Consider the following 12,866-nt stretch of genomic DNA (forward strand, 5'->3'; position numbering starts at 1 on the left):
ATGTCAACCTAAGCATTGGGTGCCCAAGACACCTAGTGCCATGGGTGCTCAACAATAAAAGTATTTCAATTCTGATTCTGATGCCTAAAATAGTGACATGTCTTATCCATTTCAAAGTACAAACTTTGAGCCATTTACACTAAGACTAGCTAAAAAACTAATACCCTAGTTGGGATGTCAACTTGGGCACTAGGTGAAAATCTTAGGCGCTCGGGTTGACTTCCGGGGTGTAGTTTCGTCTCTTTTTAGTTTGTAGGTCTTGGATTTACTTCTTCTCGTCTTTTTGATTCTGGATATTGAAAATTGGTGAGTTGGAAACAACTTGGCGGGATCCAAACTGTTGGAAATTATTTTACCAGGATCTTAGATCTACTCACAAGTATGTTGTTTAACACCCTAAATATGAACTTTCTAAAACGATGAAATAAACACATATAAAGTATGAGAAACCTTACATTGGGTGCAGCGGAATATAATGACTCCTTCCATTCAGATATCTAGCCCTTGATTCCTTTCTATCGCAGAGTATTATCAAGATTTGAACATGGATCTCTTTCTCTGATTCTTTAGTGCTGAAACTCCTTCTTGCTAAAAGTCTTTCTTCACGATCTTCCTCACTATGATTGAGGTATCACTTGCTGTGTGTGGGCACTACTCTAACACTAAGAAATTTCGAAATTGAAGAGGGAAGAAAGAGAAGAAGGTGGCGGCTAGGTATAGAGAGAGAAGGCTCAGGTTTTTCTCTGAAGGAAAAAGTAGAAAGTTAAGTGTAAATTTCCTGAAGCCTTCACTATCTATTTATAGCATTCCACTAGGGTTAGGTTTGAATTATTTGGCATTAAAATAATGAAAATATCAGAGGATAATTCCTATAAAAGTGGCCGGCCATGCAATGTGGATTTGGGCCTCACTTTTTGCAATTTTGCAGTTTTATCTTTTCTGCATCTGATTTTCTCAAAACCGCCAATTTTCTAATTCAACCATTTAAATGCCAATTCTAACTATTTAATAACTATAAATAATTATTAAATAATATTGTCATTTATCATATTTATTAATTGAACCATACAAAGTACCATAATTAACAAATATGCCCCTAAAACTCTTTCTTTACAATTTCGCCGTTACTTAGTGAAAAATTCACAAATAGACATAGTCTAAATTGAGAATTATAATTGATTAATCAAAACCAATTATATGAGTCTTAAGCAGATCAAGAATTTATAACCTAAATTCACTGACTTATTAATTCTTCGTTGAATCCACGCATAGAACTTAGAATTGCACTCTCAGTATATAGAATGCTTTATATGTACCACCATATAGAAACATTATTAGTTATCCATTGTTAAAATCCTAATTTGATCAATGATCCTCTATATGAATGATCTACACTGTAAAGGGATTAGATTACCGTTACACCCTACAATGTATTTAATCCTTAAAACACTTAACCCCGTATAAATGATATTTCAGCTTATGTGAAATGAGTACTCCACCATTTGTTTTCGTTTGGTCAAGCTCGAAGGAGATCATCCTTTACTTACTATTCGCCAGATAGAAGCTATAGATTCCATGTTTATGTTAGCGCTCCCACTCAATTGCACTACCGTGTTCCCAAAATGTACGTATCACCCTGACCCAAAAGTAGGCTTAACTAACAAATCAAAGAACACGAATAGCCTCTTGAGATTGAGCCTAATCATAACAGGATTAAGATCATTTGATCTAGGATCAACTAGGCGATATTGACTTGAATAGATATTACGGTAAGTTTAATAAATCTAAGTCAAAGTTCAATATCGGTCCCTTCCGATGCATACTCCATGCATCCAACCTGAGCTTTACTTTAACCAATGCTCTAGAAAGAACATAACATTTCTCCAAATGCAAGTAAACTCTGTTGTAGATTATCATATCAGTAAAACCCTATGTCTGATAAATCTAGGAAACTTTATTCACATAGTCATGTTTACTTTCCAATATGTTGACAACACAATAAACAGGATCAAGTATGTGAAAAGGGTTTCAGATGAATTCATACATTATGTACACATAATCATGAAATAAATCATGTGAACCATGCAACATTAAATGTTATTTCTGATCTATATTAATAAGTAAATCTGATTATATTGAAATGAGTTTTATTTAGGGCATAAAACCCAACAAACTCCCACTTGCACTAATATAAAACAAAAAGTGCGTTTCAAATAATCTCAACACCTTGATATACAAATCAAGTGTAGTAATAGTAAACTCCACGTAATAGGATCTGAAAGGTTGAATTAAACACAACCTTTTCTCCACCATTACTCTTCCTTAATCACAAAATCATTGATAATGTGAAATTCCTCTCTATATGTTTACTCTTTTTGGGATACTGGATTCTATACCTTTGGCAACTACTTTTGGTTAATCAGGAAATAACACTAGTAGTTTAGGCAATTTGGGATGATGCCAAAGATGTATAGAACTTTTCTTAGATTGAATAAGTACCTTTCCTGCAACTTTAACATTCAGTCCCTTTCTGGTAGACCTAGAGACTTCAGATAGGTTTTTACACTTCTCCAAAATCACTATTCCACCCCCAGAGTAATCACCATCTTATCAGAAAGATTTTCTAGAACAAAGGCAAATCTCAAAATCTGATGTGGTGTAGTCTAAGAGTTTTAAATACACCCTTATTGACTAACATATAGTTCCTCTTCTTAATCTTAAGATTTACTTGATTGTCTTCCAATGTTCTTCTCCTGGATTAATTTGATACCTACACATTACTCCCACTCAACAGCAGGTGTCTGGTCTAAGGCATACAAAAGCATATCTAAGACCTCTCACTGTTGATTTAAGAAATTCTTTCATGGCTTTATCTTTTCTGGAATAGTTGAGACTTTTCCTTAAATAAATAAAATCTATGCCTAGAAGTCGAGAAGCTTCTATAGATTGCCACTAGAAAGAAAATGCTTCAGCATCTTACTAAAGTAAGTTGCTTACATTAGAGTAAGTAATTACCAGGTATACCACAAGCCATAGGTTTAGATAAAATCAAACCTATAATACTAGGAACAGGAAGTTTTGTTAAGTCCATTGAATAGACTTATTAACGAAAATTTCCTTTTATGTCCTTGTAATAGAGAACTTTAGGTTACTCCATGTGAATGGATTAAACCATAGTTCTATTGGCTTTTCTTCTTAGTTTCTTATTTTGACAATCCATTACTTGTTTAAACTCACAATGGATTTTAATCACTAGTGTCTCCCAAGTCATAAGAAGGTGAGTTCCTAGAAACTCTCCTACTACGACAAGGTACCGTGAATTATGTCTAAGAAAACTAAATGGTATTGACCTCTTCGGTTGTGACAAGACAACAGAGGCAGTGGGATCATCATATGTCAAATAAGATGATAGAACACTTTTGGAATCAAGAAATAAATATCTCCTTTATTTGCTACTTTATTTTCAAACTTAGTCATTTTCTTAGAAAAGTAGTATTTGTTTAAACAAACACTTTCTTATCTATTGACTATGGGATGGTCCACCCCTAATCACTTAGAATAGCTAACAAACCATGGTTAACAGTTCTAGCTTTTCTTAAGATTTTGATTAGGTCATCCATGAATCTAGTAATGATTTACATTAAGTATACAACCATTACATCATTTTGAAATTGTATTACCATAGAGGGACTTAGGCAACGACTAGTAACTAATCATCAATATGCAAATCGAAATTTCTGGAGAGGAAAGTTTGGATATAATTCAAAAATCAATTTAATGATCTTTGAAATGCATATCTACTAACTATTTCTCCACCCCTATCAGTTCGCAAGATCTTTAACCACTTACCTTAATGGTGTTCCTGTTGGATATTTATTTTACCAGGATCTTAGATCTACTCACAAGTATGTTGTTTAAACACCCTAAATATGAACTTTCTAAAACGATAAAATAAACACATATAAAGTTAAGAAAACCTTACATTGATGCAGCGGAATTAATATCTCCTTCCACTCAGATCTCTAACCCTTGTATCCTTTCTGTAGCAGAGTATAATCAAGATTTGAGCCAGAATGTCCTTCTTCTTCAAGTTTGATCCTTCACAGTCTTCCAATCTATGATTGAGTTACTGCTTGCTGTGTGTGGGCACTTACTCTTTCACTAGGGTTCAAAATTTATGAAGAGAGAAAAGAGAGGGATGGTTTCGGCCAGGTATAGAAAGTGGGGAAGGCTCAGTTTTTCTGAAGAGAGAAATTTCTGTCAGAAAACTTATGAAATCATGTGAAAACTTGTGATTTGACTGAGCCATCACTTTCTATTTATAGGCAACTACTAGGTTTAGGTTAGGAATTATTTGGCATTAAAATAATGAAAAAATCAATTTGAAACTCCACAATAAGTGGCCGGCCATGGTGTGTTAGTGGGCCCCACTTGATTTTGCAATTTTATCAAATTTTATTTCTATTTTCTCAAAAACGCTAATTTTCCAATTCTAACCTTTTAAATGCCAAAACTAATTATTTAATAATTAAAATAGATTATTAAATAATATTGTCATTTAATTTAATTATTAACTAGACATATAAAGTCCATTAATAAATAAATAAACCTAGAATCTCTTTTCTTTACAATTTCACTCCTGTTTAGTGAAAATTCATAAAATTAGACATAGTCTAACTTTAGAATTATAATTGATCAATCACGAATCAATTAATGAGTCTTACAAGCAGAATGTTCTCAACTAGAATGGGGACCATGGATCTATATGCTGAGCTTCCAATAAGTGAACCAAATTTACCAAGTAAATTCCTACTTATTAATTCTTCGTTGAATCCACTCTTAGAACTTAGAATTGCACTCTCAGACTTATATAGAGCATATTATATGTTCCACGATATCAATATGCTATCTCATTTAACCATTGTTATAATCTTATTGTGATTTAAAGATCCTCTATATAGATGATCTACATCGAGATGGGATTTCTTTACCGTTCTCACCCCTCAATGTATTTTGCCCCTTAAAACACTTAGCTACCTGTAAATGGTGTTTAGTGATCTAATGATTAGTCAGTTAAACAAGAGCTCATCCATTTACTTCTATTTGCTAAGCTCGAAGGGAATCATCACTTGACTTCTATACACCAGTAGAAGCTATAGATTCCATATTTATGTTCAGCACTCCCACTCAATCATACTATCATGTTCCAAAAATATACGTATCACCCTGACCTAAAAGTAGGCTTAACTAATAAATCAAAGAACATGAATAGCACTCCTGAGTTGAGCGTAAGCATATCAGGATTTAGATTCTTTTAATCTTAAGATCAACTACTGATATTGACTTGGAAAGATATATATAACGGTAAGTTTGTAATATCTTAACTTAGTTGCAATATCGGTCCAGTCCAATGTATACTCCATACATTCAAAACTAGTATACTTTACTAATGTCCTGGAAAGAACATAACACTTACTCCAAGTGTAAGTATACATCATCGCTGATTATCACATTAGTGTAAATCCAATAACACTGATGAAACAGGGACCAAGTCTTTTGATTCATATGATCACAATCACATTCCACTGTGTTGACGATACTGTAATTGTGAATAAACATATGATCTGGATTTAACTGATTTTGTGTGTAAATGTAATAAACATATTTAAACCATTAGCATGTAAAATTCATGCAAACATCAATCACTTCAAATTTCTTATATTGATAACTAATCAGATTGTAAAGAGTTTTATTTAGGGCATAAAACCCAACAAACTCCCACTTGCACTAACATAAAACAAACTGTGCAAATAGGTCAATCTGATGTCTTGATCTTCAGATCAAGTGTAGTATATTTGAATCCACCCAAACTTCTGGAAACTAGTTCATAAATTCACTTATGAAAAATAAATAATTAGCAACTTAAAAATTTCCTTTGAGAATATATTTATTGAGTTCGAAAATTTAAAGTATATAAAAATACAATTTTCGAAAATAATAAAATAGAAAAGAAATACTTCAAGCAAAAATATCACCTATCTAGATATTCTTTTGACTAGTTAATTCAATTTCTAATAATATATTTTAAATTTATTTATTTTAAATTAATCAATAGAAGAAAAAATCATTGATTTAAGTTGGCCCAAGAATTAATTAAAATAAATAATTAGTTTACAACTCAATCTATTTTTCAAGATAAATTCAAAAAATATTGCATAAATAAAATGCAATTTTCGAAATTGATTAATAAAATAAAGAAAAAATATATATATTTTGAAAATTATTTAAATTTAAGTTGAAAAATTAAATTTCAACTTAAAAATAATTTTCTATTTAATTAAGTGTCATGAAAAATAAATAAATATTTAAGTATCATGATGAGAATCAACTTAGATATTTAAATTTTTCAAGTTAATTAAATGTATTAAAATTCAAGAAATAATAATTAATTGTAGAGAAGGCTTAATTATTAATTTCTAGTTTAATACTAGGAAAAATATACTTAAAATTGTACCAAAATTAATTATTTAAATAATTAATTTCACAATGTATAATATTTTCCCATCTAGATATTAGAAATAAGTAGTCTAGAAATTACTATCTAGAAAATATCTTATTTGACTAAGTATCTTTTCAACAAAAATTTGAAAACTATCTAATTTAAGCTATATAGAAAAAATCTAAAACTTAAATAATTTCAAATTTAAATTTAATTAAATATCAAAAATCAAGTTATAACCACTTAATTTGAAGATGTCTTTTTAAGTTAATATTCGAAAAGATATTAACCTAAAAAATATCTAAAATATTTCATTTTAAGTTAATATTCGAAAAGATATTAACTTAAAAAATATCTTAAGAATCTTTAATAACTAATGCCTAGGATTCCTCAACTTAATTTAAAAATTTAAATAAAATATTTAAATTTAAGTTAGATAAGAAAAATCAGTTGATACAACTAATTTATAACTTAAATAGGAATATTTAATTAAATAAGCTCCAGAAAAAATCTAGTTAGTTAAAATTCTATATTTAATTAAATACAAGAAAAATACAAATAGTTTGTCTAGAAACAATATCTAAAACTAAAAGTGTTTTTCTTAAAATTAACTTTAAAATATTAAAATGAAAATAAATTTTCATATATTTTAAAAGTTAATTATGTTGCTAATTCAATTTTATTAGGTCAAACTAATATAATTAACCTAGTACAGTTATTCAAATCAGGCAAATGGGCCTTCACAATTAGGGTAGTTCATGTGAGGGGGTGCTGGGTTCAGTATGTCGTACCCACTTCTATGGCTCCCAACTTTCACACAAGGCCCAAAAGAGAGGAATTTAACCTTAAAATAAATAACTGTTATTAATTGAATGGGTCTAATAACTAAATGGACCTAAATAAAATCTATCATAATGTGACATTTTATTTAGCAACAACCTATATGCATCTATATAATAAAATAAACACATAGGCTCACACGGGTACACACTTGGATGGATCCTATCATGTTGCTAGGTCATACACAGATGAAAGAAGATTGTAAAATTTACATGTTACAAATTATTAACTTGACCAAAGGAGCCATGAGTTAAAATCAGATCATTAGATCTGTCAACAAGTTAACCATGGGTATTTGCAATCAAGTAATAATAGGTTTTGAAAACTTACACACAAGCTAAAACCATATACTCCTGCAACAAGGTTAGCTGGATAGTTGGAAGTAGGATTTATTTAATTTTAAATAAATAAATTTCGAAAATAAATTAAATAAATAAATAAATATTTTATTTTGAAAAATAAAATAAATTATAATATTAATTTATTTTTCGAAAAATAAAATAAAATAAAATTTAATTTTCGGAAAAATTAAAAAAAAAATTATTTATTTTTCAAAAATAAAAAAAAAAATTAAATTTCGAAATTATTAAAATAATATTTAAAATTAAACCTACAATTTTAAAAAATTAGGTTTCAACTAACCTAAATATCATTTCAAAATTTGCTAACTACTTTTAAAAATTAAATGTTATTTTATAAATAAAAATTAAATAAATATTAGAAAAGATAAATTAAATATCTTTTTCAGATTTTAAATTTAATTTAAATAAATAAAATAAGAAAATTTAAAAGTTAGCAAAATATCTTACATCTATTTAAAATTACATGATTATAGTTATCTTATTTTAAATTTAAATAAGGTCAAAATATTTAAAAAAAAAAAATTAATTTTAAAAAAAAAATTAATATCTGACCTTAAATTTTTTTAAAAAAAAAGATAAGATATAATCAAATTTAAAAATAAGATAAATAATTAAGCAAAAAGATAGATATTTACTAAATTTTAAATTCACACTACACTAATATCATGAATTAAAATTAAAAAATATTAAATTAATTCATTATGATAATTAGAGTTGAATTAGGAATAGTAAATCTATAAATACAAAACTACACAAAAAATCGGAACTTAATTCCATGAAAAAGTATGAAAAAATGAAGAAAATACATATAGTTTAGCTTAGAATATAAAATTCTTTAAACTATGGTTTTCTTAAATTAATTTCAAAATAAATGAAATTAATTATGTTGCTAATCAATTTTATTAGGTTAAACTAATTTAATTAACCTAGTACAGTTATTCAAATCAGGCAAATGGGCCTTCACAATTGGGGTGGTTCATGTGAGGGGGTGCTGGGTTCAGTATGTCGTACCCACTTCTATGGCTCCCAACTCTCACACAAGGCCCAAAAGAGATGAATTTAACCTTAAGATGAACAACTGTTATTAATTGAATAGGCCCAAAACTAAATGGGCCTAAATAAATCTATCAAGAACTATGATATTTTATTTAGCAACAACAACCTATATGCATCTATAATAAAATTAAACACATAGGCTCACACAGACACACAATTTGGATGGATTCTATCATGTTGCTAGGTCATACACAGATGAAAGAAGATTGTAAATATACCTGTTACAAATTATTTACTTGACCAAGGGAACCATGAGTTAAAACCAGATCATTGGATCTGTCAACAAGTTAACCATGGCTATTTGCAATCAAGCAATAATAGGTTTTAAAAACTTACAAACAAGCTAAAACATATACACCTGCAACAAGGTTAGTTGGATAGTTGGATGTAGGATTTATTTAATTTTAAATAAATAATTTCGAAAAATTAATTAAATAAAAAAAAATTATTTTCAAAAAAATAATAAAATAAAATAAAATTTAAATATTTTTCGAAATTAATATAATAATATTTAAAATTAAACCTACAATTTTGAAAAATTAGGTTTCAACCAACCTAAATATCATTTCAAAATATGCTAACTACTTTTAAAAATTTAATGTTATTTTATAAATAAAAATTAAATAAAAAATTAAAAAAAGATAAATAAATATCTTTTTCAAATTTTAAATGTAATTTAAATAAATAAAATAACAAAATTTAAAAGTTAGCAAAATATCTTACATCTATTTAAAATTACATGATTATAGTTATCTTTATTTTAAATTTAAATAAGGTCAAATTATTTAAAAAAAAAATAAATCAAAAAATTTAATATCTGACCATAAATTTAAAAATAATATAAGATATAATCAAATTTAAAAATAAGATAGATAATTAAGCAATAAAGATAGATATTTACTATTTTCAAATTCAAATTACACTAATATCATGAATCAAATTAAAAAACATTAATTAATTTAATTATGATAATTAGTTATGAATTAGGAATAGTAAATGTATAAATACAGAACTACACAAAAAATCGAAAGTTAAATCCATGAAATAGCATGAAAAATCGAAGAAAAACGAAAAAAATACGAGTTGTATGGACGGTATGTTGTGCATACCCGTCCGCGCGCTTAATGAGGGTGCATGGGCGAGAGGACACGACGCAGGGAGGATTTGCATGAAATTCGCGCGCGTGTCCCTGTTGCTCAATCCCGAAATTTTTCCGAAACTTCAAAAAATCATAACTAATTCAAATTAAATCAAAATTGAGTTCTGTAAAAAGGTAACTTGCTTAATTTTTTCCATACTATCCAATAAAAATAATTTCAGCAACAGATATTCAATTATTTTTCACGAAAATTCACAAACATCAATCAATCATCAAATAACACTCAATACAACATGATACCATCCAAAACATCAAACAATCGTTTTAAAGTCCAAATTTCTTGCAAGCAAATCAATTACCATGGCTCTGAGGCCAGTTGTTGGAAATTATTTTACCAGAATCTTAGATCTACTCACAAGTATGTTGTTTAACACCCTAAATATGAACTTTCTAAAACGATTGAAATAAACACATATAAAGTACGAGAAACCTTACATTGGGTGCAGCGGTATATAATGACTCCTTCCTTTCAGATATCTAGCCCTTGATTCCTTTCTGTCGCAGAGTATTATCAAGATCTGAACCTGGATCTCTTTATCTGATTCTTTAGTGCTGAAACTCCTTCTTGCTGAAAGTCTTTCTTCACGATCTTCCTCACTATGATTGAGGTATCACTTGCTGTGTGTGGGCACTACTCTAACACTAAGAAATTTCGAAATTGAAGAGGGAAGAAAGAGAAGAAGCTGGCGGCTAGGCATAGAGAGAGAAGGCTCAGGTTTTTCTTTGAAGGAAAAAGTAGAAAGTTAAGTGTAAATTTCCTGAAGCCTTCACTATCTATTTATAGCATTCCACTGTTGGGTTTTATGCCCTAAATAAAACTCTTTACAATCTGATTAGTTATCAATATAAGAAATTTGAAGTGATTAATGTTTGCATGAATTTTACATGCTAATGGTTTAATATGTTTATTACATTCATACACACAAAATCAGTTAAATCCAGATCATATGTTTATTCACAATTACAGTATCGTCAACACAGTGGAATGTAATTGTGATCATATGAATCAAAAGAATAAGTCCTTGTTTCATCAGTGTTATTGAATTTACACTAATGTGATAATCAACGATGATGTGTACTTACACTTGGAGTAAGTGTTATGTTCTTTCCAGGACATTAGTAAAGTATACTAGTTTCGAATGTATGGAGTATACATTGGACTGGACCGATATTGCAACTAAGTTAAGATATTACAAACTTACCGTTATATATCTTTCCATGTCAATATCAGTAGTTGATCTTAAGATTAAAAGAATCTAAATCCTGATATGCTTAGGCTCAACTCAGGAGTGCTATTCATGTTCTTTGATTTATTAGTTAAGCCTACTTTTGGGTCAGGGTGATACGTATATTTTGGGAACATGATAGTATGATTGAGTGGGAGTGCTGAACATAAATATGGAATCTATAGCTTCTACTGGTGTATAGAAGTCAAGTGATGATTCCCTTCGAGCTTAGCAAATAGAAGTAAATGGATGAGCTCTTGTTTAACTGACTAATTATTAGATCATTAAACACCATTTACAGGTAGCTAAGTGTTTTAAGGGGCAAAATACATTGAGGGGTGAGAACGGTAAAATTATCCCATCTCGATGTAGATCATCTATATAGAGGATCTTTAAATCACAATAAGATTATAACAATGGTTAAATGAGATAGCATATTGATATCGTGGAACATATAATATGCTCTATATAAGTCTGAGAGTGCAATTCTAAGTTCTAAGAGTGGATTCAACGAAGAATTAATAAGTAGGAATTTACTTGGTAAATTTGGTTCACTTATTGGAAGCTCAACATATAGATCCATGGTCCCCATTCTAGTTGAGAACATTCTTCTTGTAAGACTCATTAATTGATTCGTGGTTGATCAATTATAATTCTAAAGTTAGACTATGTCTAATTTGTGAATTTTCACTAAGCAGGGGTGAAATTGTAAAGAAAAGAGATTCTAGGTTTATTTATTTATTAATGGACTTTATATGTCTAGTTAATAATTAAATTAAATGACAATATTATTTAATAATCTATTTTAGTTATTAAATAATTAGTTTTGGCATTTAAAAGGTTAGAATTAGAAAATTGACGTTTTTGAGAAAATAGAAATAAAATTTGTGAAAACTGCAAAATCAAGTGGGCCCATAAACTACACCATGGCCGGCCACTTGTTTGACTTTTTCAAATTTATATTTTCATTATTTTAATGCCAAATAATTCCTAACCTAAACCTAGTAGTTGCCTATAAATAGAAAGTGTTGGCTCAGTCAAAACACACATTCATTAGTTTTCTGACAGAAATTTCTCTCTTCAGAAAAACTGAGCCTTCCCTATTCTCTTCTATTGGCCGAACCCCTCTCTTCTCTTTTCCTCTTCTATATTTCGACCCTAGTGAAAGAGTGAGTGCCCACACACAGCAAGCATTAACTCAATCATAGATTGGAAGACTGTGAAGGATCAAACTCAAAGAGAAGGACATTCGGGCTCAGATCTTGATTATACTCTGCGACAGAAAGGATACAAGGGTTAGAGATCTGAGTGGAAGGAGACATTAATTCCGCTACATCAATGTAAGGGTTTCTTAACTTTATATGTGTTTATTTTATCGTTTTAGAAAGTTCATATTTAGGGTGTTAAACAACATACTTGTGAGTAGATCTAAGATCCTGGTAAAACAAATATCCAACATCCACTAGGGTTAGGTTTGAATTATTTGGCATTAAAATAATGAAAATATCAGAGGATAATTCCTATAAAAGTGGTCGGCCATGCAATGTGGATTTGGGCCTCACTTTTTGTAATTTTGCAGTTTTATCTTTTCTGCATCTGATTTTCTCAAAAACGCTAATTTTCTAATTCAACCATTTAAATGCCAATTCTAACTATTTAATAATTATAAATAATTATTAAATAATATTGTCATTTATCATATTTATTAATTGAACCATACAAAG

The sequence above is a fragment of the Cannabis sativa genome, chromosome 1 (assembly GCF_029168945.1).
Source record: "Cannabis sativa cultivar Pink pepper isolate KNU-18-1 chromosome 1, ASM2916894v1, whole genome shotgun sequence".
NCBI classification, from domain to species: Eukaryota; Viridiplantae; Streptophyta; class Magnoliopsida; order Rosales; family Cannabaceae; genus Cannabis; species Cannabis sativa.